This window comes from Struthio camelus, chromosome 3 (assembly GCF_040807025.1).
Source record: "Struthio camelus isolate bStrCam1 chromosome 3, bStrCam1.hap1, whole genome shotgun sequence".
Classification (NCBI taxonomy): Eukaryota; Metazoa; Chordata; class Aves; order Struthioniformes; family Struthionidae; genus Struthio; species Struthio camelus.
Genome location: NC_090944.1, coordinates 145657692 through 145683944, shown reverse-complemented (window position 1 = coordinate 145683944; position 26253 = coordinate 145657692). Strand labels below are relative to the sequence as shown.

Below are 26253 nucleotides of genomic sequence, written 5' to 3'. Positions count from 1 at the left end.
CCTCACCAGATCTGCAGCCACGGCCTCCTCACCACCTCATCCAGCTGGAGAGTCACCAGCAACTCACTCATGCCACACAGAAAAGGGAGCACAGCCACCCAGAAAACAGGTAGAAAGAGAATTTAATAGGAATATGGGAGGGATGGGGGTGATCCTGTGCAGACCAGCGCCCTGAGCCACACCTTGCTTACACATGACAGGCCCCTTTTCCGCCTTCCATTTCCCATGTTTTTTCTCCCCAATCTGCCTCGTTCCTTCCCTTTCCCCTCGTGTGTCCTTCTCCTGAACATCCCAGAGCATGCTGGCTGCGGTCCCCAAAATCTCTCGGCTCCATCCAAGAAGTCTCTTCACTGCTGCATGCCACGCCAAACCCTACAGCCCTTTGGGCCATATTTCCCTTAGTTTGCACAGTATCACAGGAAGAGTTTCTTTCCTTGACCCATCTTGGTGGGTCTACCTTGGGGACAATGGCCAAATTGCTCTCCTGGGATGGCTGGCAGAGCAGCCAGTTCAGTGTGCTCCTTCTTCGTGGATTCAGTCCTATAGTTTCTTCTGCCCGTCCTTGCTCCCCTGATCCTGGCTGGGGCTTTATATTTAATCGAATGGGACTTTGGTCAGGTGATGTAACCCCAGGACCTTGAGGATGGCCCGCCTCGTGGCACAGGGATGCAAAGAAAGCTGTTGGCCCATATAGACGACCGCTCCCACGGCATCACTCAGGTGCCACATCCTGTCATAGTTGTCCGACCCCTGGTGTTTCTTTCCTTCGTGCCCACTGATGTCGTCCTTCTCCGGAGGCAAGGGCTCAGGCCGTGGCTCTGCGGAAGGGAAGGCAGGGCAGGTGCTGAGGGGGAAGCTGGACATGGGTCTCTGCTCAGTACTTTTGGGGACTGACATTGGTGCCTAGTGCACGTGCTCCCAGCGACTCCCCAGACAAGCTCCACTGGGGCTGCAGCCTCTTCGCCTGGATGTGGAGCTCCTGGGCCTCCTCCAGCAGGAACAGGGCGTCCGCCGTGTGGAAATACATGGGGGCCGCGGTGGAGCACAGCGGTGTGGGGGCTGCGGGGCGCACCCGGCTGTGGACGGATGCCTCGTGGGATCGTTGCACCATGGTGGGAAGACTTCCCAGATGGGTCTCTATGCACTTCCTCATTGTGTTCCTCCGCAGTCTCCTGAAATCCTGTCCAAGCTCCAGCCTCAACATAAGGCATGGACTGGCACCCCCGGGCAGGTTGCCAGCCCCATCAGCAGTGCGCAAGCCCGGGGCAGTAGGTAAGCCAGCCTCATGGCCTACAGCTCTCTTCAGCAGTGCATGCATCGGCCTGGCTGAGAAGCCTGAAGTCGGAGGGGCTGCAGCTGGAGCACAGCCACCACAGGTCAAGCCGTTCTCCAGACAGGTCTCCCTCAGTTACTGAAAGCAGAGGGTGAGAAGGAATTGCCTGGGTGCAGGGCTAACCGGGAAAAGGCCAGGGACACCAAAGGCTCTGCGCACATTGCAGGAGCTGCAAACACAACGCATCCAAGCTGTGCTACAGACAGTGTGCTGCTGCTGAGGGTGGATGCTCTTCAAGCACTTCACTGGGCCAGCATTTCCATGGGGACCTGTGTGGGGACTGTGAGGGGCCAGGGAGGCAGGGAGCCAAGGAGAAGAGCTACCACTGCAAGGCGTGGAGAGTGCAAAAGTGGAGAGAGGAAAACTCCTCCTGCTGCCCAGACACCACCTCCCAGGTGGGTTCAGAAACTGCGCCCAGAGGGCTAGAGGCAATGACATGCTGATGGGGGCCCCCATTGACACCGACAGGGCTCCATGATGAGGGTTCCCATGGGTGACTGCTAGGACATGGTCGTGGGGGTCCCCACAGCCACCACCAGAGCTCTGTAATGGGGGTGGCATTATGCCCACAAGGCCATTCTGATGGGATGTCCCCATGGTGACCACCCCCCTGCCAGGGCCAGAGCCCCCTGGGGTCCCCACTCTCAGGAGAGCGGCTCCAGCAGCAGGGAGCATCTCCCCTGGGTGCTGACATGCCAGGGCTCCAGCAGAGGATCTTGGAGATGCCCATGGAGCAGTGGGCAAACTCCTGCTCCCAGCCCGTGGATGGGCACCTGGGCATGCCAGAGCTCAGTGAGGAGAGCAATAGGGCTGGAGGGAGAGGCAGGCAGTGGGGACAGGGCCCCCATGGCAAGTGCAAGGTTTGGAGAAAGGAGAGCTGGAGTGAGACAAGCAGCCCTGAGCTCCACCAGCTGGGGGGATTTATTCCTGGCCCTAGAATAAATATGCTCAGCCACGAGCTTCCCTTGGAAATGCAGTTGGGGTTTTGGGCATTTCAGGGGCCGCTTGTGCCTCCATCGTGCACCTCCTTCTCCCTGCATATGGGCCACTGGGAGCCTGCAGTGATGCAGCACAGCCAGTCCTCAGCTTTGTCCCACCAAAGGGACAGGCTGCCTCCACTCCCCTGCCCACAGACCTCGTGGGATGCTGACAACAGCAGCACAAAGGTACAGAGATGAGCAGTGCGGGTGACAAAGCCCCCTCCCAAGTGCCTGGAGCTGCTGAGAAGCAGGCCGGGGGTGCTGAGAGAGAGCAGGAGGCCCCCGCCTGCGGCAGGCTGACCACCTGCTCTGCACAGCAGCCTGCAAGGGCACGCCACCGGCTTGCCGCGGGAGCCGCCTTTGCACATCCCTCAGCCTGCCGTGATCAGCTTCCTCCCTGGCTGCCCGCTGGGAGCAGGGCAGCAGCTGCCCATGTGGCTGAGCACGGCCATCTTTGGGGTTTGTGTCAGGGGCCACAGGAGGTTTGCCAGCTGGGGAGGACGGGGTGTGGGGAAGAACCACAGTAACTCGCCCTTTCTCGGGGGCTTGTGTTGCAGAGGGCCTGGGTGGAGCACAGGGAGGCTCTGCCCTGCAGCAGCTTGGCAGCAGCAAAGACACCATCGGGGCCGTGCTTGCTGCCTTTCCCCATCAAGGCACCAGTGCAAGTGCACGTGCCCGTGGGTGCACACACAGCTAAAGCACCTACATCGACAAGCCGAACCAAGCTGCCTGCCATGAAAACATCCTCTGGCTTTTCTGCCAGAGGCAGGGAAAATGCCTTGGGCACTGCAGGCAACATGCTGTGAGCAGCCTCCTAGGCGCAATAGCTCTCTCTTCAACCTGGACGACTACAGCAAAACTGCAGCAAGGCAAATTGTGGAGCAAGTCTCCAAGGCACAAGAAAGGCCTGCAAAGAAGTGCACAGAAGCTGTCCCCAGGGAGCTTCTGCCCTCTTAGTGGTGTTGGGATGTTAGAGAGAAGAGAAGGGAAGAGAAGGGAAGAGAAGGGAAGGGAAGGGAAGGGAAGGGAAGGGAAGGGAAGGGAAGAGGGAAGGGAAGGGAAGAGGGAAGGGAAGGGAAGGGAAGAGGGAAGGGAAGAGGGAAGGGAAGGGAAGGGAAGGGAAGGGAAGGGAAGAGGGAAGGGAAGAGAAGAGGGAAGGGAAGGGAAGGGAAGGGAAGGGAAGGGAAGGGAAGGGAAGGGAAGGGAAGGGAAGGGATCAGTTGAGACTTCTTAAATCTTCCTGGCTTTGTTATTTAGTTTCTAAAAAAAAATTTTTTTTCATTTGAAAACCAGCAAAACCATACAAATTACCTTTTCAGTTAGGCCTTGTCTTCTTTGGCAGACTAGAAGTTAATGCATTTATTAATTTAGGACTGTTGAGAAACTGGTCATTGAACTCGATCACTGAAGCCAGCCTATCAATATTCCAGGCAACTCTATTCCATGCTCATATTTATGATTTTATCTAATTCCCTCTTAAAACTAGTGATATTTCCGTGTCTCCACTATAATATTGGAGTTCAGCAGCATGTTTGTTCTGACATTTTAATTTTGCACATAGAAGTTACAGCCACATCTTACTTGCCCTTCTTGCATTTATTCCTGTTGATACTACATAAGCAAAATAGTCTGGCTTTGTGTTAACTCTTAAATGTCTCTTAACGAAAAACCTGTCCACAACCTTGGATAATGTACAACTATTAGTAAATTGCCATAGTAAGTTAAGCCCTTTATAAGTACCTTGTTACATGCTGAAGACAAACTATTTTGAAGACAATACTTCAGCACATGCCAAAGGGAGACCTCAGACAGTGTATATCATATATATAGGGGTAGTCCCTGAACAACATAGTCAGGATACAGTCTTAATTCTCATTCACTGATACTGTAACAAAACTCATGGATTTTTTTCTCTCCTAAAAGAGACTGCAATTTTTATACAGTTGAGTTTGGTTTGCTCCTGCAATCAAGACCCACAGTAAGAAAACTGCTCAGTGTTCAGGACCACATACAGCCCCACATGGCCCTGCTAACTCCTCCCTCCCCTACAGCAACATACATGCAAGCACATGTGTCCTTTGGTTACAGGCACATCGCAAGCTGATCAATGTCAGGCAAACAGCAGGCTACAGAAAGTGAACTGATGCAACCTCCCCCAACTCATCCCTGAAACAATTTTCCAGTACCTGACTCTCAGATTTCGAGATACTGTTGCAAGCTGTGAGGTGTCCCAATACTTTTGGTTTTTGCTTTTTTAATTTTAAGGGCTTGAAACTGGAGGCACATGAAGAGAATTGTGTGGTACTTGAGTAAAACTGACAGCTTTGGCTCAGCTTAATTTACTTTTGAAGAAACTTAACAGAAGCAAGCATCCAGCACATAGAGCTGTTAACTCCCGCACAGCCTACATTCTCCCCGTGGTCCTTTATTGGGACTGCACTTCACCCAGGAAAGCTGCAGCTGGCTGCTTGGTAACTTGTGGTTATCAAGGCTCATGACAAGTTTGAAATCCTTGGAGGTGAGTTTCTCTGTGGGCGGATGGATCTGTTTGCCTGCAATGCATAGGGTAAAACTCAAGAAGCACAGCTGAACATTGCGAACCCAGCACCACATCTCATTCCTGGTCTCCGCAGATTCTGCCCTGGGGATGATTGACAGGTACTATTACTTTTCATTTATTCCTTTGCAAACAGGTTCTTCATCTGAAGACATAGCAGCATTTACCTAAAACTACCATTTGCTGTTGTACTTATGACCCGGAGCTGCCATGGGCTGCAGCTAATCCTCAGCCCCCTTTTTAAGGCTAGGCTCCTCTGCCTACACAAAAGCACTGGGAGAAACCTGCAGCTCTCAAACACCGCCTTGCTCCCATTCCCCCCACTCATCAGTCTCCCCTGTGAAATACATTCCTTAGCTTCATATTATACTTCTCAGTCACAAGCTTGGGTCACAACATCTTGCAAAGCAACAGGACCACGTAAGCCAACTAAGCCCAGCGGCAGTGGGAGGTTAATTACTGCATGCAGCTCTGCACTTCCGTCAACACATGGCGTGCTCCGTGAAACGCACCAAGGCCAGAGATGTCCCCTATTTATTCAGTTCCTCAGCCAACAACTTACCCTCCAGAGGATCACAAATCATCTTTTTGCTGTGGCAATACTTATTGGCATTAAAACTCCAACCTTAAGGCAACTTTAGTAAAAGGTAAGTCTTGGGATTAAAAACACAATTTCAGCATCAGGTCACTACAGGCAGCTTATTGCACCTTCATTTGCCACTCCATCTTTGCAGTTCATCCTACAGTGTAACCAGCAAAGATGCATCCATTTGATTGAAATACTCTTGATTCATCGTAACAAGTATAATTGACAAGAAGAAGAGGCACTCCATACTGCATTTCTGCAAAGATCCTCCTTATTAAAGTGCAGAGGAATGTTTTAAAGTCATATAACTTCTGTGCAGACTTCTCAGAAATTGCTTGAATGTGTAGGAAAGTGAATTTAAATTAGTCATGGAATAATGAGGATCGAGAATAAGCAGGAAGAGAGGGTTTGTGTTGAACTCTAAGGGGGTAACACAAACTGCATTTGGCTAACGTACACTAAACTGAGTATCTTCAAATGACTGCAGTACAAACTGGGAGAGGCTTTATTTCAATTCCTTGTGAAAGCCTATGTTTTTATTGCAGCTTGCAGTGAGCCAGCCAAGCTGGCTCAGTAAGACCTATACCTTTAAAACTGTTCCACATCCTTTGGTAAGGGCAGCTATACTACGCAACACAGCTACGTGCACAGTATTAAGGGATCTCTGCCCTTTCATGCCTACTGAAAGGAATACGTGCCCAAAAATAGCAACTCACTTGTAACTTTAACTGCAAAAACATCTCTGTTATGTCCTGGCTTTGTATGAAGACATGACTTTTATGCTAGCCCCAAAAGAGGCATGGAACCTCCTGATTTGGGGGCCAGTTTGCGTTGTTTGTAGCAAAAGCATTTTCTCTAACCTTTTTGGAGTCCTCCAGCATTTTCCAGCCATGGATCCCACTGTTTCATAAAGGAAGACAAGTAGAATTAAGCCCGAGGTCATACTATGAAACATGTGAGACTAGGACCACAACACAGCAATTTCCAGTTTTTTTTTGCTCAGTCTCCTTCAGCTGGCACTTTATACAGGCTTGAGCCTATGCCCACTAGGGTCAGTGGGAAGCTTTCCCTCTCTTTCAGTGGAAGTTGGATCAGGACCTGTGTACTCAACATAAAAGGGACAGATTAATGAAAGTTATTTTGATTTATGCCAGCTGAGAACCTAGCAATTGGCTGTTCTTCAGGATAGTTTCCGTTTCCCCTTTCCAATCACATGCTGCTCTTACCAAAAATGCATGCACCCATTTAAACTTTGCAAAGAAAAACTCCCTGCATATTTATAGGCTAGAAATAACCTTCCTAGTGACCAACATGGAAATAAATTTATTTTGACCATGGACAGATTATCTCTTAAGATGCATACCAAGCCTTTACTGACCCTTGGTTCCCCTTACTGTGTTTACATACAAAATCATTGTGACACTGGGAAACTAATTATAGAAGTATAGTTTTATTACCTTCAATGCATGTATTTGTTCAGGTAGCAATAATCATAGCTACCGTTACCCTTTTTTCTTGCTCAGTCTTCTCACTTAGCAACCAGTTGAGTGTTGCTAGCATTATTCTTGGCTTGCCAAGGGAACTATTTCTGTTCCTCGAATTTCATTTCCTAGGGGAGCTTAATTTATACTTTTGTTGTTTTATAGTTGTCATGAAAACCAGGATCCTCCTTTTTTCTGATAATTACAAGGTATGCTGGCATCCTTCCCTCCTGCTGCTCACTAGCTCACTGGTACCAGCTGTTTAGGGGGAGGGGGTGCTCCTTCCTTTCCTCTGATTAGCCTTATATTTTATGTGATTACTACTTACTTGTAAATCTATAGGCAGAAAAAGTCCATCCAGGTTTCTGTTCAGCATTTTGAAAGAGATTTGCCAGCACAAGGGAGTATTTCTACGCTAATGCTAAAGGTAAATCAATACACAGCAAGTCAAAACTTCTCCTGTAGACAGAGCAGGTTTGTCATCCAGTGATACCCAGGAGGCTTGAATCTCACCAGAAGTGAGTGGAAACACATTTCAGATAAGCACGTACCATCTATCCTCTAACTTTTGCTGAATCTTCCTAACTCTGTCACAGTAACTTGCTCTTTGAACAAGAATTAAATAGAATTTCTGGCTTACCTCAATACTCCAGCTTTCCCTAGCTATCCAGGCTAAAAAGCTCAGCTCATTCTTTACCCTCCTACTGGGCCTGCCTTGATGGCCTGCAGACTAACTTCTCTAGCTTTAAAGGAGCTGTGGTGTTAGATCTGCAACATCAAGATCCTTGGAAAGTAGTGGAGCTCAGACCAGTAAAGAGAAGTACCAAGAATGGGGAAAGATGCACTAACCATAAGTTTTTAAACTATGAAGGCACCAGAGATGACAGAAAACAGCAGAGCAGCCTATTACTTTTAGCTAGTGGGAGAACCCCCTATCCACTCAACTTTAAACACAACCAAGCTGAGCCTTATTCCCACAGCCATCAATGGGACGTTGCTTACTGCTTCATTCCTAACTATGGGAACTTCTTAAAGAGCAGGAAGAAAATTCCTAATAAACGCAGTAGGAACTGGGACTGCAAGTGAAGCAGTCATAGTGCTAGGAAGGCTGGATGTGCCCCTGAGGTCTTCACCTAACACCAATTCCCTTTCCTTTACCTAAGAGCTTTTTCATTTGAAAAGAAACTCTCTCTCCTTTACTCAGCATCCCCGCAGCAGCTTCTGGCTACTGCCTCTCACCTTTCATTGGCAGTGCAGGTTGCCACATAAGATGGAGTCTCTACAGAAAGAACATCTGCTTAAGGGTATCACTGTGCCTGGAAAAACAGAGAAGAGAGTCTAACATTCAGACCCCCGGGACAAGAGACAGATTTAGCCTTTCCACAACAATTCTGCGTATATTGACTGAATATGCAGAGTTACTATAGCAATCGAAAGGCCCTTCTTCCTACATTATGGGGCAGAGGAGGATTTTCTATCCCAGGCTCAGATGGTAGACATCACAAGGGACATTCTGGTCACACTAAGACTAGGATGTGAGCAGGGTATGCAAATATCAAGTTAGAGGCACCATGAAATGAGACCTCTATTCTTAACCACAAATGCACCCAGCGAACACAAACTCAGAGCCCAACACTGCTACAGGCATCAGAGCATCAAAAAAGGACTAGGATCCGAGTATCACCCACATGGCCCTGACAAACAGATCCACTTCCCACAAATGGGAGTAAAGCAGCAGCACGCGACACCCAATGCTCTGCCCTTTGGCCCCAGAGAGCACAGAATCACAGAATCACAGAATGATTGAGGTTGGAAGGGACCTCTGGAGATCACCTTGTCCAACCCCCCTGCTCAAACAGGGTCCTCTACGGCACATTGCCCAGGATCACGTCCAGGCAGGTTTTGAATATCTCCGGGGAAGGAGACTCCACCACCTTTCTGGGCAACCTGTGCCAGTGCTCAGTCACCCTCACAGTAGAGAAGTTTTTCCTCGTGTTCAGACGGAACGTCCTGTGGTTCACTTTATGCCCACTGCCTCTTGTCCTGTCATTGGGCACCACGGAGAAGAGTCAGGCCCCATCCTCTTGACACCTCCCTTTCAGATACTTGTACACGTTGATCAGATCGCCTCTCTGTCTTCCCTTCTCCAGGCTGAACAGGCCCAGCTCTCGCGGCCTTTCTTCAGAGGAGAGATGCTCCAGCCCTCTAATCATCTTTGCAGCCCTCCGCTGGGCTCTCTCCAGGAGTGCCATGTCTCTCTTGTACTGGGGAGCCCAGAACTGGACGCAGTACTCCAGGTGAGGCCTCAGCAGGGCTGAGCAGAGGGGCAGGATCACCTCCCTCCACCTGCTGGCAACACTCTGCCTAACGCACCCCAGGATCCCATTGGCCCTTCTTGGCCACAAGGGCACATTGCTGGCTCATGCTTAACTTGTTGTCCACCAGGACTCCCAGGTCCTTCTCGGCAGAGCTGCTCTCCAGCAGGTCAGCCCCCAGCCTGTACTGCTGCATGCGGTTATTTCTCCCTAGGTGCAGGACCCTGCACTTGCCTTTGTTGAACTTCAGGAGGTTCCTCTCCGCCCAGCTCTCCAGCCTCTCCAGGTCCCTCGGAATGGCAGCACAGTCTTCTGGTGTGTCAGCCACTCCTCCCAGTTTAGTATCATCAGCAAACTTGCTGAGGGTGCGCTCTGTCCCTTCCTCCAGGTCACTCTGATGAATACATTGAACAAGACTGGACCCAGGACTGACCCCTGGGGGACATCGCTAGCTAAGGGCAACAGGGCTGCCCTACAAGCCTCAAGCTGAAGGTGGCAGTCACACATGCGGGGCAAAAACTTTGGGGTCAAACTCGTCAAACTCTTCTCCATGGTGCCCAATGACAGGACAAGAGGCAATGGGCATAAACTGAACCACAGGAAGTTCCGTCTGAACACGAGGAAAAACTTCTCTACTGTGAGGGTGACTGAGCACTGGCACAGGTTGCCCAGAAAGGTGGTGGAGTCTCCTTCCCCGGAGATATTCAAAACCTGCCTGGACGTGATCCTGGGCAATGTGCTGAAGAGGACCCTGTTTGAGCAGGGGGGTTGGACAAGGTGATCTCCAGAGGTCCCTTCCAACCTCAATCATTCTGTGATTCTGTGAAACCTTGCCACCTAGGGTGGCAACAGTCCCCCAGCACCTGAGCAGGGCCAGGTGCTGATGCCCACCAACAGCCCCAAGCAACGCACACAAGGGGTCAAGCCCATAACTTGGACATAAGGGATCTATCCATGAAGCCAGTCAGTAAGCCAGGACCACCAGCAACACAGCACTGAGTACAGAAACATCCACAACACAGCTCAAACAAGGATCAGGGTCCTGGCCGTGAGCTTAAATGAAGCTCCCAAACTAATAAGCAGGGGATGCATGGGTGGGGGTCCCAGGTGACACCGGTCAGGGCAATTGAGGCCTTTTAGCGCTCACAGGGCTCCGACATTTCCATTTTTCTCTACACTGCCTACTCTCTATGCAGCATAAAATGTAGATATAACAGATGGATGGGGAAGGTGGGAATGCGATCTTTTTCCCTGAAATACAGTCTTCCCTATATTGGATGTAGCTGGGAAATATGTGCTAATAATTTGTCAAACACTGAACTGAAATTGAAAAGCAGGAGAAGAATCCTGCTTTTTGTCTAGAAAATCATTTGAAAATGAAATAGGGTCTAAAACTCTAGTTATTACACAGCCCATTATCTTGGAGGGCTTTAGTGTAATTTATATAAAATGACATATGTCTTATTTCAGAAATGTCAACATCATCCAAATGCATGTGTGCTTTTCCGTCAGTTTTCTATGAAGACGTGGAACTTTACAAGCCTTTTTCTCGCCCTCTCTCTTTTCTTTTCAAATTGGCAAATGAGTATTCAGTTTTTCAAAACTTCAGGTATATTTTTATATGTGGGAAAAGTACATATTCAGAGATGTCCCAGAATGGCTCTATTATGTATTTTATCAGCACGCTACCAGAAATAAACTCAGGAACAATGATGAAACATTTTTACTGCACTCCTACACTCCCGATATTTATGTTGCATTTTATCCCTACCATCATGCAAGTGTCACATCGTTGAGGGCAGTGATGTCAGTCAGGGCACCACCCCATACTCTAGGCTGAGTCCTGGTCACAGAGGCTTAAATGAGAAACCCCCAACAGCACCACCATAGCCAGGTGCCAGAATGAACAAGCTGTCTGCAGCTCTGGGAAATGCTAATGCCAAAGCCACCGCAAGGTCACGCTCGAAAGAGAAACTCAGTTTCATATTCTGTCTTACGTGGGCTCAGAACAAGGGTTCATGCACGTGTTACATGTGTTCTTATGCCATGAACCTTGCCACCTGTTACAATTAGTGAAGTTTTGAACTTCCTTTTCCTGCTGTCCTGAGGGACTATCTAATCTTTTGAGCAGATATACTGGCTCTCCAGATGCTTTGCAGATAGGCTGCAGGGACATACTTCAGGAAAGGACTGCAGCTCAGGAACCCCAAAAGAAAAAAGTGCCTCCTGGGAGACTTGTAAGGCCCGTCTCTTGGTTGCCCCTGGCTAGATTTGATTTATTCCTGAGGACCCCTTCAGTGCCTACTTCCAGCCATGGGTCCTGTGGCAGCCTGGGGAGCTGGATCCCAGCTAACGATTCCAGCTAGGAGCAGGACATGTAGGAGTCTGGCATCACAGAGTCCTTAAACCTTTAGCCTCCCCACATATTCAAAATCTGAGTGTGTTGAAAGCCCAGCATCAGTTGTAGGTGCTAACCTCTTCCCAGCAAATCAAAAATAAAGCGGTGTAGCAATAAATGGTAGTGTCCAGCTTATGAGGTGTGCTGGTCAGCATTCAGGTACCCAGATTCGTCTTCTTCAGGAGGGAAATTTCCATGCATAAGCATGCCTCTCTTCCTTGTAAGAATCCTGCTGTGTATTTCAGTAAGACGTCTGCAGTCTCCCTCATTCAGATTTTCACAGCTTGACAGTCATGCAACATTAATCCCCTGTACAAATATATCTATCTTATGACAGAGTTCACAGATATTTTCCTATGGGTCATGACAGGGAATAATACACAGAATATATGTTATTGGATTTGCAAACACTCAGACAGAGTGCAGTAAAGGTTTCACACTTCTGTTCATGGAATAATTCTCCTTACTACATCAACAGGCCGAGCTCTCTAATAAGGTGCTTGCTTGTGTGTCTTGCGCTGAAGGTTCAGACCTCAGAGTGCGCTTTGTTTTAAAGGGAGGCCACCCTCTAATGCACGCTCCTGACACATCTTGGGGAAAAACTGAGCAAGAGTTCTGATATGTGATAGACTTAATTTTCTCTTTTCTCAGTCGAGACTTAGATTTAGGACACGGATGTTGCATGCTGGCTTTTGATTGGACTTAGCTCTAATGCTGGGGTCTGTTTGTGAATCTAATGCCATTCTACCAGATTGAGAGATGACTGCCACAAAACTGTAATTTCAGGAGACGTGAGAAGGCATGATACAAATATCCTGTTGTTCTAAAGCACTCTTCCTCTGAGGTTAATAACATGGATGTGCAAAAACTTGTAAAGGAAATGATAACCTGGCAAAAGCCTCCTCAGATGGTACTGCCTCACAGCAGGAGAGCCACATTTCAAGATCACAAGAGCTAGGCAGGATATCCCACTGCAGATCGTGGAGCTGCCGATCCCAGTTTGGCATTAGTCACTCGACAACATGCAACACATACCTCTTCCACAACTTACCTTCTTTTTAGCTGTCAGGAAAAGCAAGACTGTGGGTCACCTTGGCTATACAAAGAGATGTGGGGTTCAGCTGGTCTGGTTCCTTCAGGACCAAGGGGAGCCTGTAGCAGAGGATGCCTTTGCTTCTCCTTCTTGTCCATATCCATGTGCACATGCATGCACACAGAGCTACCTGAGAAGGACAGACCTGGTGAAGGATTAAAAAATGAAGCTGAGAACCGAAAATCCTAGTAGCATCCCTGAACCTCCTGAAGCCTCAGAGGATTTCTCTTCCATCAACTTATCCAGTCTTCCCTTGGATCCAAGACAACTTATGGCATCTACCACATTCTGTGGCAAGGAATTCCATAAATTAGCTACACTCTGTGTGAAAAACCATCTCCTTGTGTTTGTCCTGAATCCACCACCTCATAGCAGCATTTGATGGCCCTTAGTTTTTGTAGAGGGGTACAGTCTCCCTTAGTTTTTGTAGAGGGGTACAGTCTCAGTCTCTGTATTTTTCTACAGTCAGGCAGAGCATGGGCTGCACGTGGAAGTTTGGGGGGAAGTCCCCGTCAGAGGAGCGCAATCCTTCATTCTATGTTTATTCTTCCTCAATGACTGAGATTACATAGTTTATCCTTAGCATAAAGTAAAAATGCATTGACCACATTTTACCTCTTGGTCATCTTTATTAGACAGATTCAAGCATGATTCAGTTTTCATTGGATATTAAAACTGACCCTTAAGAAAAAGACAAAATGTACCATATATGCAGTGTGCAAATACAAAACACCCTCTGGGAGCTGCTTGCTTGCCAAACTGGAGACAGTTGCAGGCAATTCAACGGCTGCTTTATGCTGCCTAGACAAATACTGCCAATAGACATGAAATTGTTTTTACTTTCTCTTCTAAGAGTGAGCATAGGGAATCCAATCAGTCAACTCTTACTATCTGCATTCAGGCAGGTTAAGGAGGAGACATTCACTGTTAACACGCAAGATAACGTATTCCAGTTTCAGCAGGTAAACAGGCCCTTGCATGATAGCACGATGCTGCAGAAAGCTCTTTTAAACCGTGACAGAGTCCCAAAGATCAGCTGCATTTGCAATGGCATCACGAATGGGAATTCACAGCAGCTCGCACATGAGTGCAGAGGACCCTGCTGAGATGGATCATCACAAAACCGATTCTCAGGCAACTGAAGAAACTAATCAGTCTTGTTCTGCTCACGTGCCCTACGGCAGAGTTGTACTTTTGTGAAGCTAAGAATAGGAAAGCGAAGCTAATGCATGACCTACAGCGTCACACTTCAAAACTGCAGAAAGCAAACAGCTTCAAAGCGCCTTAGGAAAGGCGCACAAATTTAGCTGAAGGCTCACTATAGCAGCCACGGTGCATGCTCCTATTTTCTAAATTTGCCTTCCTATTCCTATTGGGTCACCGTATTCTCATCTGAACCAATTTCCAGGAGTTCAGCATGGGCTGGTAGTGGACCTTTGTAAGTCCACAGACCCACAGAACCACAGAGGCAGTTGCGTCCACGGGAGAAAGGGGCGCTTCAACCCTCCTTGCTGCCGCCCACCCACCTTTTGCAGCATTTCCCATCTGTGAGCTGGGCTGCTGCTGGCAGAGCTGCTCCAGTACGAGTGAGCTGCAGTAGCGCAGAGCCTATTTTTCAGCACAACTCCCCTTAAAGAAAGCAGACGTGTGCAGGATTGCTGTGCTACATCTACAAATCTGCAGTCAAAGGAGGATTTCTGTTGTGTAAATGCCCTTGCTCTGAAATCAGAAATATCTGGTACTACCTACCTGATTTCTTTATTCCATTTCATATTTGCAGTCCAGGCACTGAAAGTTGCTGATTTAGGGCCCAATTCTCTTCTCTTTCTTAATGCTTTTCAGTAGAATTACTTCTGATTTATGCCAGTGTCATAGTAAATGAAGTCCATAATCAAAAGGCTTTTTAATGGCTCTAAAATCTTTTCTCAGCAGACAATATTTTATTGCACTCTGCAATCTTGGCAATGCATATCCACTAGACATTGCTTTAGAAGCTTTTTCCTACTGAATAACCATGTTTTTCTTTCCGTTTTATACAGAAATAGTCTCCATTTGCACTAAGAAATAGTGCGTGACTGAAGAGAGACAAAAAACATGATCAGTGATTTATATACAGTGACTACGTAAATGATAAGAATGCAGGGCTAGGAAAAACTGTAAGAAGTCCTTGCTTTGCGAAGTAGCATCTAGCAGGCCTAGACTAACCCTCACAAGTCTTTCCTTAACTTGTACGCATTTAACACTTAAAAAAACCCAATGATAAAAATTACATAACTTGCCTAGGTAGTCTGATCTGGTGCTTATTAATACCCTTGAAGTTTTTCCCTAATATTTAAACTAAATCTATTAACCTGAAAAAGTAAGCAGATTGCTGCTTGTCCTGTGTCATTGAAACCTAGAAACATATTGTTCTGCATACTTCCTTTCCTCATCCTTTTCTCAGACCTCTCTGTTTTCTGGGCAGCTGTACTCTTTGCTCTCCAGTTCAGTTATATCTTTCTTAAACTGCATTGCCCCAAATGGACCTTCTTCTTCAGTGTCTTTCTTCAGTGAAAGACCTCACTCACAGCAAATAGAGCAGAATAATTACCTGTCATATCATGTACACGACACTCGCGTTAATACATCACAGAATGACATTTGACTTTTTGCCTCAGCTGCTGCCCACTATTAATTCATCTTTACTTTAGGATTCATCACATCCCTGCATTCCTGGCCATAAACAAAGGGTGAGGGGCATACCACCCAAGCCCACGCTGTGAAGGCGTTTCAGAGGCCCAGACACCATCGGAGGGGAATATTCTATAATTGACTTTGGCCAACTTTTTAAGTAACGTATAGTCTCTCGCCAGATTCCAAAGTCCAAACTCAGCATTAGGATTTAGACCTGATTTCTTAAAAGTACTGAACAGCTTCTTTCTGTCTCTGAGGGGAATGGTAACTTTTAGGAGGTTAGAACTTTTTAAAATTAGGCTAGTTATTTAGATCTTCAAATCAGAGTTTAGTATTTATCATATAGCACCTTTTTCTTTAACTCTTAGTAATTATTGTTTAGGAGCATAATAAAGTCTAACCAACAGCAGCAAGGCTGAAACTACAAAGTATTGCCATTTTATCTGGTAAAATGTTTTCGATTTCTTATTTTCGTCTCATCTGATAATAAGATCTGTTTAAATTTAAGAGCTTAACTAATTCCAAGGGGATAGTGCAAGCTGTCATATCCTGCAATCACTTAAAATTAAACACTGTTCCAAATCATTTAAATAATCTGCTGTACTGTGTGAAATTAGTCCAGATCATATCTTAAAAAAACTACGCCCAAAGCCATACTGGACTCTCACTGCACTTTTTCTGTAGCAGAATTCTGCTCTGTAGCATAATTAATTGGAGAAATGCAAACAGAAATATGTGGACTAAAAGGCAAAAATGCATAACCCACTTCACGATATCACACCAGGAAACTCAGATATCAGTTTAAAGTGAGTAGCCATTTATTTTGGAAGGGAGTAAGGAAGATGGAGCCACCCTTCTCAGTAGTATCCAGTGAAAGGACAAGAGGCAGCGGGCACAAATTGAAATATAAGAAATTCCATTTAAGCGTAAGAAAAAAATTTTTTTACCATGAAGGTGGTCAAACACTGGAACAGATTGCTCAGAGAGGTTGTGGAGCCTCCTTCCTTGGAGATACTCAAAACCCAACAGGGCACAGTCCTGGGCAACCTGCTCCAGCTGATCCTGCTTGAGCAGGGGCGGTTGAGCCCAGATGATCTCCAGAGGTCCCTTCCAACCTCAGCTATTCTGTGATTTGTAACAAACACTTTCGATTTGTCATTACCCTTTCTCATCATCCAATTTAATTTATTGTCTTCACTTCTTATATTAAACCTAATTTGAAAGCCATGATCTGTAGAAAAAAAGATATTTCAGTATTACTTTTTTTGCAAAGCACCATGATAGCCAAGAAGAATAAAGATTAAAGACAGAAAGAAAGTATTCAGTATCTGATATTAAATTGGACATTGTAAAAAGTATACCTTTTTTTTTAAAAAAAAAAAGATCTAACCAAAATGGGAAGATTTTAGCTACAACAGCACACCTTTTATTGCCTATCAGCAGTATTGCCTATTCAGATTGTTTCCTGCAATCTGAATGGTGTTTTGTTTCTCAAAACAAGAGATGCCTGAAGTTTAGTAAATGTGATTACACACAATTTGCCAAATCTGTTTCTAATACTTATGGAAATATTGCAATAATTTGTCTTTCTATAAAAATTGGCTGAACTTTCTCAGAGATGTCACAAATGGCAACATAGACTATATGTCATATCAGTAATGACACCTGTGCCACCGGCTCTAAAATATTTGAGTTAAAAAATGAATAAACTTAAGGCTTTTCAAATTGTCACCTGTGGCTTTATGATTTTCTATGAATATGCTAGCAGATATTTTAGGCATCCACCAGCTTCCTGTATACTGTGTCAGAGTTTACATTGCTAGTTGATTGTAAAATGCCCTTCACTTGGCAGCTGACTACAGAAATCTAAATTGCTCCAAGCGCCTCCCTGAGACAACAGGTATATCTGCACTTTACAATCAATGTGAATTTTATCCATGTTTTGCCACCTATAGCCAAAAAGCCTCTGATCAGATTTCAGATCAACTGCTGGTCAGTCCATCCCCCAGTGGTTTCCCACAGTTCTCCAGGGAGAAAAGTTCTCCTGCAATGGACAGGAGAAAACAGTGCTGGCATCAAATACCCTGTGGATGTGCCTTCTGACAAATGCTGGCAAGCTGAGAATGAGGAAAAAGTATGCAAGTAGGGCTTTGTTGCACAGACACTTGCAGCTGCATTAGTGTAGCTAGGTCACTCGTCTGCAGTGTGAAACACCTAGGTTCAGTGTGCAGGCACTAGCCACTGTTGTAGGTGATGGACTTACTTATACCATGGCTGAATTTGGCTCTCCCTTTTTTTTTTTTTTTTTGCACTTGAATCAGCAGCTGGTCAAAAAGACAGTGATTTTTTCCCCTAACACATTTATGTTTTCACTCACTTCTACATCGGCTGCCTCTTCCCCCATGCATGAGCTAGAGTACATCATACAGAGCCCATGTCTGCCGAAAACCACAAAGTACTCATGTAGCTAACAGCTGCGGTCTGGGTAAAGGCGAAGGAGGGTTGTGGTAGCCATTTATTCTAATTAAATGCCTCTTCCGAGTGCATAAACATGTAGATTTACACTACTTGGCTGTTTGCTGTCATGAGCAAACACACAGCTGCACGCCAGCATTTACCTTGCAGTACCTTTGATTATCTTTCACTCTTAACACACTGCATTATATGAAAAAATAAAAAGGTTTCTGAGTCAAGACCAATTGAAAATATATGATAAACTACCATTCTTTTTGTGTAGTTTATGAAGGTTTTCCAAAGCCAAATATTTTGTGAGATGAATGCCATCCTAGCTCAGAATTTCAGCTTAGTGTCTAATAATTGCCCCCAGATGCAATTGCCCCTTATTCACCACTGCCATTTACCACTTCCACTGTTCTCATAGATGGCTCTGTAAGCTGAGAGCACATAGCTAATCCATAAAGAGACTTGGCGATGACAGCTAGCCCTGCACTTCTTTTTCAGCAGCCCGTCTGAGTAAAGACGGTGAGAGGCTGGAGGGAAGGGTAAAGCTCATGAGATGGGAACAGTGGTGCACAGGGACCTCCGCCAGCAGCAACGTATGGCAATGCCTTGCTCTGCGTTAGATATTCCCCCTTTCCTTCTCCCCGCTCTACCATGCTTGCTTTTTTCTCTTTATTCTAACTAAGCTTATCGTCTCTATTTGCCAGGGAATGATTACCCTCAGTGAACAAGCTGGCATGAGTACACGGTGTGAGATTCACCAAGATGAGTGCAAGACTACTTTCTTATATGGAATAATTTCCCCTTCTACAGGAAAAGGTGTTATCTATGCAGAGTACAAACACTGCAACAAATCTTGCTTCAGTTACCCCCGTGGGCAGGAAAGCTAGCACACACTGAAAGACTAGCTGTTAAAATTACTAAGCTTTTTGTATATACTTTTGCAATCTATGCCATGATCATTGATATGCCACTCTTGTCTGAAAAGTGACCCAAAAAGCAGACTATACAGCTAGTAACAGCAGGGATTGTTAGACTCCTGTAAAGAGGCCAAGTGATTATTGCCATCCACACATATATGCCAGCGGCTTTTCCTACCACTTTTACATATACAAATTGAATCAAACAACGATAATGTTTATAGTGATGCAGGTCTGCAGCTGTAATTTACAAGTTCATTAACAGTGCCCCTGCAAAGTTCTTTTTTTTTAATTGGAGCCCTAATTAGCAATGAATTCTCATTATTTTGCATTGAAATCCCAAAGCAGCTTTGGCACATTCTCTTTGTTCTTTTGAAAACTGGAAAGTGGAGAAGCCGGGGGGAGATAAAGAAGCAGCAGATTATATACTAGGGGTTTTGTTTTCCCCTTGAGCAATTCCTTCAGTTTTAGGTATTTTGAAGCAATTTTACTTATTATTTATGATTTGAAGAAATCCATATTTCCACAAAGAAACATTGACTTCATCATGGTTGATTGCTACAGTCTATCCTTCCCAGAAAGATGTGACACTAAGATAATACACACTCTGTAATGAGGCTGGATTCTTCTCTTTTTATTCAGTCCACAGACTCAAGAGGAATTTTACAAGTACACAGGCACAAATCCTGAAATGGCAATGAGAAAAAGCTGCCTAAGAAATAGCAAAAATGCTCAACAATTACAGTGCAGTGGTTCTGAACAGGAAAATGTTAATCAGATGTAGAGATTAGCCAAAATCTTCATTAGCACCAACAAGATCAGGCCTCAGGGTGAGCACCTGGCATCTAGAATTGATCTTGGCAACTCTGTATTATGTCATATCTACATGGATGAGCTAAAAAGGACTAACTCGGTCAGCTAAAACTGATGGTACTGAAGTTAGTATGTGGTCCAACCACCGTCGCAATGCAATCAGCACACTCTGTCAACTGAGCATGAGGTTTTGCAAGTTTTCAGTCCTCCTTGGTAATGTTTAACAGGAAGGATGATCAAAGCACTTGGGGGTTTATTTCTCCAGATATTTCTCAGATAGCCAAACAGGAACTTTTCTAAGGTGAGGTTTCACGATCATTTCAAAACTATCTAAGGCACTGATGGGGTGATCCCAGCCTCCCCTGTACCCTGGTTGCACATCTCTACCCTGTTCTATATATCCATGCAAAAACTTGTTAGACTGTGCTGTGAGCTGTGTGTGACCTTGGGGTGATCCAATTAGGAGGAGGGTGGCGGGGGGAAAGGGACAGATTATTTCTAAACGGATTGGTGAGGTGCTTGGCCTCACTGTGTGGCTGCCCAGCTGTTCCCAAAAATGAATCCTCTTTTCCAGAAGGTGAGTTTCCAGCTGGACCAGCTCCATTAAGTGGCCCATCAAACAATGGCACAAGAGCAGGAGTGACAACGAGTCGCTGCAGTACCAGTTTAGATTATCTTAAATTGCTGCACAGCTGCACCTGAGGGGTTAAGGGTATGCTACAGCTGTGTTTAGCTGCACCACTGGCACCAGCGTGCATGTTGCTGCAAATGAGGTAGAAAAAGCACTTTTCCCTCCCCATTGAGAGAGCTGCTACCATGATGTAACCCAAAGAGATGCTGGTTGATTGAATAGTGCAGAGGTTGAACTGGTTGAGGTGGACTTCTCTGTGCCACTGGGGATATGAAGTCTCAAAAAACTTCCAAGCGTCAGCAAGACTAATATTAAAATGAGTATGTGAATGCAGCATAGAAATCTAAACAGCATTATGCAAGATGATTGCATGAGACCTTTACATCTTCTCAGAATGAAATGTTTTGACATCACCTGCACAAAATGAGATTTTGCTTTCTGATTGTAAACTGTCAAATAGTCTACACCACAAAGTCAAAACCATTTGCTATTTAGAGGTAGATTGATACCGTTTTTTCTCTGACTGGAAAATAAAAGCTCTGACAGATTACTTAATGACATACCAACCACATCCATTTCCTCAGCCATGGGAGCGATGCTCATGTTGTGCTGTGGTTCCCTTAGGGTTCAACAAGTCTTTTGTCGAGGCTAATGCAAATAACTACATTTACGTTCCTATGGCTGAAGCAGCCTCTTTGATTTTGTAAACACAGCTCTCAGAAACTGAGATGTCCCTCACCCCTGATAACTGAGTAATTCTTCCACATTTACTAGATTCTGCTTATCTTCATCCCAAAGAGCACAAAACTGTGTTTTAAGTTGATGACTGCTCTCTCTAGTGATGACCATAAAGAAGAGACAGAGTTCTTTGTATCTTCATTGTCAAAATATATTACTTTTCTGGTTGCTCAACTATAGGATCATGAACTGCCTGCAAAAGTTATGGCCTGTGGCCACCTTTGCTCGTCTGGCATCAAAGCAGGATGCTTGCTTTCAATAATTGGTGGAGCAGCAGAACTATTCCTTCATCCTGAAGAAGTAGTGGAGCCTGATTTTCACTCTATTAATTCTTCAAGACACATAAAAGTAAAAAAGAGCCCTTCAAGAAAGTATAATTTATGCATGGTTCTGACCTCTTTTTATGGCTCGAGTGTCACAGAACAGTCTTAGTAGAGACAAGAATCAGCCTCTGTAAGTTTTATCATTCAACATTATTGCAAAAGACCCTGAGATGCTTTGGCACGATAAAGTGTTCCAAAATTTAAATGGATTTTCCATAAAGGGAAGGGAGGGAAAAAAGGAGTATGTTAAAGCTAGAACAAAATAAAAAGCTGGAAAAAAATCTTGAAAGGAAAAGAAAATTAAATAGATGGGTGCTGAAAAAAATAATGAGACTGTTACCAGAATATTAAGGACCGATCTTCTTTTTCTAACGCAGGCAAGACATTCCCTGATGTTAATGGGACCTCTGGGTACATGCTGAGAACTGGAATATAATTTATAAAGACGAACAAAAGAAACAAAACATAGGAGAGAAGACAGTTGTGGTCACAAGGAAAAGAAAGTAGAAAATAAGGATAAAGTGAAGAAATGTATTTTTGGTCTCCTCTTGTTGGAAACATATTGCTATATTTTATTAATTCTTATTTCTTTTGGAAACCAAATTTAAGTTCACAAAATATTTCACAAATTCAGCTATTGTTTCAGAACACTTTATTCTCTTTCTTAAAGGGTGACTAGAAGAATTTTGAAAAGCTTTCTCCCTGGCACAAATGCCCCCAGCATTGTCACTGGCAAAAATCCCATTGTTTCAGGGGATGCAAAAAGGGTAATAGAGAGCTTTGTAAACTCTGCCTGAAGTAGTACTTACAAGTGGTACTAGTGACTAGTAGTAGGGTTTCTTTCACTGCTTACACTCTGCTTGCAAGAGGGGGAAACTACTAGATAAAAAAGCATACAGCAAAAATGAAAGGGTCATTAGCAAGATGTCTCATGCCATTGATAAAAGGAGTCCCAAAGATGCAGTTCAATTATAGCCGAAGAGCTAACATGCATGACTCAGAAAATAACAGGGTCTAGTGATGGGACCCTGGGAATTAGTGTTCACTGCTGCTGCACTGATGCCCTCCTTCAGCCTGGAAAGCTTCCATTCCTGAGGTGTTTGTGTCCCATGTGACATTTCTCCCTAGTTTGACCTCTCTTCCTGGAGGTGCGCGTGCCTCAGGAGAAACTTAAGCCATTTTGCATCTGGTGCTTTTAAGAAACAGTTCAAAGATAGGTCACAAATAGGGTTCTATGAACTTGGCAGTGCCGCCAAGATCTGTGCAAAACTGGTAAAAAACCTGTTCCGTAACTGAAAAAATAATAAAACTCTTGTTGCCTTCCATAAGGCCAAGGTTTCACCCCCTGTATAATGATGTGTAGTGCAAATGTGCAGCACTTTATAAATGACATCAAATGAAGTATTAATGTACAGAGAACATCCGACCTTTTTCAACCAATAAGAATGGCTTTTCAGAAGAGGATGGAGCTACGGCAGCATTTTTCCATGGCTTGTAGTCATTCATGGATGTGCTGATATACCTAGAAAGTTTCCCAAGAATTGCACTTTTTTTTTAATCTTGGGCTGGGGTTTGAGAACACGGTAAATACAGGGCCCGTGGATGAAAAACATCACGCCACTTGACAAAAAACACCCATGAGCTTGCGCTATACAACAAAAAAAGAAGTAAACAAAAATACCAAAATTAATGGGCTAGCTTTGTGTCTACAGTACACATTTTGGTACCAGGCAGCCTTTAAGAAAGACCTGGCATTGTCTCTCTGTAGAACTCCACCCTTATGCCAAATCAAGGCAATATAAGGCAAGCATAACAGCGTAACACCAGCAAATACCGTGAATCACGTGCTCTGGCTAATTCCACAGAAATGTGGCTGCATACATAAGCCTTGTCTGAGCCAAATTTGTGGTGTTTGGTAACTTCTGGGTACACAGACCCAATATTAACAGTCTTGGAGGTATCTAGTGACCGCCCAATATGCTCACGATCTTCAGTTATGTATCACAACAGACCCATCAGAAAAGGACTGTGCAAACAGGTTCACTCCCAGAATAGAGGAGCAAGGTAAGGTTATTCAGCTAGGTCCTTACAGGAAACCTGTGATAATGGCAGGGATTAATCTAGCCCCAGACTGCTTCTCTAATCACATGACTACTACGCAAATAAAGGAAAACAACAAAAAAAGAGATTTATTTTCACAGTGGAAAGAATGGCATAGCCATCCATGGTATCTCTGCTTTCTTTTGATTTATATAGAAAATCACTTACATTTTAAGGTGCACCCTGTTCCAATTAGTATAGCACATGGATATTAGTGTCTATCTGTCAGATTGCAGGGCATCATGAAAAAAGAGCGCCAATAAATGAGTGACTTAAACACACTCCAATAAAAAATGGATTAGGTACTAAAAAACAGGAGTCCAGCTTTTCAGCTTATCGATATCTGTTCGAAAACCAGAAAGTGTTATAGAAAATACTTTGGGCCCTTGGGAAATGTTGCGATATTTTTCAGAGCTATGGATAATAATCACATTGTTTCCAAAGTTCTTCTACAAATTATTTTGATAATAAAGGACCTCCTGTGACATTAAGTACATTTTAATTACAACATCGTCTGTAATGCATATATCTAATTGCAAATAATTATTTTATCATACTCTCTCTGTACGCCTGTTATATGCATCAGATATTATCTTCTGACTCAGTGGTACAGGTTAATTAAAATTTCTCTTTTAATATCGTTTCAAAGCTAGCCACATAATTTCATCTGAACACCAGCTGTGTTAGTAAAAAATTTTTTTATTATTTTTTGTCATGCTTGTCTATAGAAGGGAACTTCAGGCATTTCTGAAGGCTATAATTACTGCACTGCTTTCTACAGCAATTTACTTGCAAAAAAGAAAAGGAAGAATCCATGTAATGCCAGTGATCGGTGCTGGCTTTGTGTGCTTTGGTTTTATTTTGTAGTTTGTTTTTTTCTCTTCCCTACATAAGAGAACTTGAGATCTTACCTTCAAAAGGAAAATTTAACAAACTGTACTGCCATTTTGTAAACCCTATTTTGTTGGTTTACATTGCACTCAGGGTTAAGACAATCTGTGTGGTCATTCTTTACGTTAACAAAGCTTGGCTTAAGGATTATCCTAGTCAACTGTTTCCTTCACTCCTTATTTATTTTTTCTTAGAATGATAAACAGCAAAAGCACGGTGAGAGAAAATGAAAATATGAACACCCAATTCATGAACATGAATTGACTGCTGAGTGAAAAAAACCATTTTAGGTTAAATATATGGCAATATAACAACGAAAACAGAGAAAGTAGAGCTGAGCAGAGAACAAGAGAAAAGATCCTTATTTCATCTGGGACAATACTTCATATGTAACTTGTACCAATCAAAAATGATCTGCATTTCTTGTCTTTGTGTCCATCATTTCTTATGACCAGAATTATTTCTGCAATGACAGCATCTCACTGTTATTTAAAACCATTTTACTGGCATATTGTACTTGCCTCTTCACAGCCTATAAGGAATTTCCAAGACAACTTCTATTCCCAAGGGGGAAAAAAAAGGGTTAATTTGAGCTACCAACCACATTCAAACTATTTAGGAAGTTCTATATTTTCCAACATTACCTTTCAGTAAGTGAGAGCACAAACCATCTGAAGGTAGCCTCCTGCTCCCCACTGATACAAAATTTTCCAGAAAAATATCATAGATCTATGGCATAGGAACAAACATTAGACAAATTGGGGGACTTTTAGGGGTAGGAAGAACTTCACATGACATTTTTTGTGTCAACAAAACTAGCTCTCCCATACCTAAATGTAATAGGGATGTCATTTGTTAGTATTGGTTCTTAATTTGCGGAAACAACTCGCCTCAAACTCTAATGCTTATCAGTGTATACCTGGTGGAGAATTACAGTCTAAGGAGAAGTGTCACCATGACAAGTGTTCAAGCATCATATCTCAACTTCAACTCTGGATAAAGAAAGGGCTTTTGAAACTGTTCAAAGAGAAGATTAAAAATGTTTTTAGGAAAATAACCATCACATATAAACTGCATTCATTAAAGAAAGATCACTATTTATTTCTTAACTGAAAAATATATTGACATAAGCCTGATATCAAAGAGCAGATTTCAGGGAGATGGTGATTGCGCTGGTTCCAGTAAGTGAAAGGGCAGGATGAAGGAGGCAGTTCCACCTTCTCTGAGGATGAAGAAAAGTGTTTGTCTAATGTTGCTCTGACTTTATATAAAAGTATCCTGTCCCAAAGTGGGCTTTCGTATTGCACTTAAAAGGGGAAATTTAAACAAGCAAATATGTACTCAATTCTTTGCACAAGTCCTTAAAACAGCTTCTACTGAATTGGTGTCATAAATAAATGCCCCACATTGCAGGTACAGTTAAAGAGCTGCATTTGGGGAAACAGGAACAGAGTGTCACAAAAATACCGGAGCCATAGAAACTCAGGCCTGGACACAGGGTACTCAAGTCCAGTCTTGTGCAATGGCAAGCAACTGTTCAGTATGATATTTAGGCTTAGGATCCAAAGAACATCTCCATGTGTACCCATTTATCAGAGACTATAAAGCACTGCAAACTCTTTTGGCAGCAAATCACTTCACAACAGGCACACACAATTGCTTATACCTTTCCCGTACAGGGGACAGCCTTCACCATCTACTACTACCCTGCCCGCTGGTCTAGACTGTTCATGGACTACCACTGATCACACAGGTCAGAAACATTATAGAAACACTAACACAAAATTCAAGACAGACTAGCCTTTTCAGGTTTTCCTAGCAACTTGAGCCGTGATATCTCTTCTGATCTCCTGTTTTCTGCTTTACAGTTCCTCCTTTTCCAACATTTTTGTGTTTTTCTCTCTTTTTTTCCAGAGCTTAGCTCTGGTTCCATTCCAAAAAATGGATTCACTAAGAGAAAT

General features: G+C 44.2%; 1 long non-coding RNA gene across 1 annotated transcript in view; it reads right to left on the bottom strand.

Moving 5' to 3' along the window:
* Positions 1-103: 103 nt before the first annotated feature.
* The window catches only part of LOC138066912 (uncharacterized), a 40097-nt gene continuing 13947 nt past the window's right edge, over positions 104-26253 (bottom strand). The window contains exons 3-4 of the long non-coding RNA XR_011140606.1: positions 12702-12888; positions 104-1411 (exon numbers count right to left, since the gene is read on the bottom strand). This is a non-coding gene — a long non-coding RNA (uncharacterized lncRNA). The remainder of the gene's footprint in view (positions 1412-12701; positions 12889-26253) is intronic.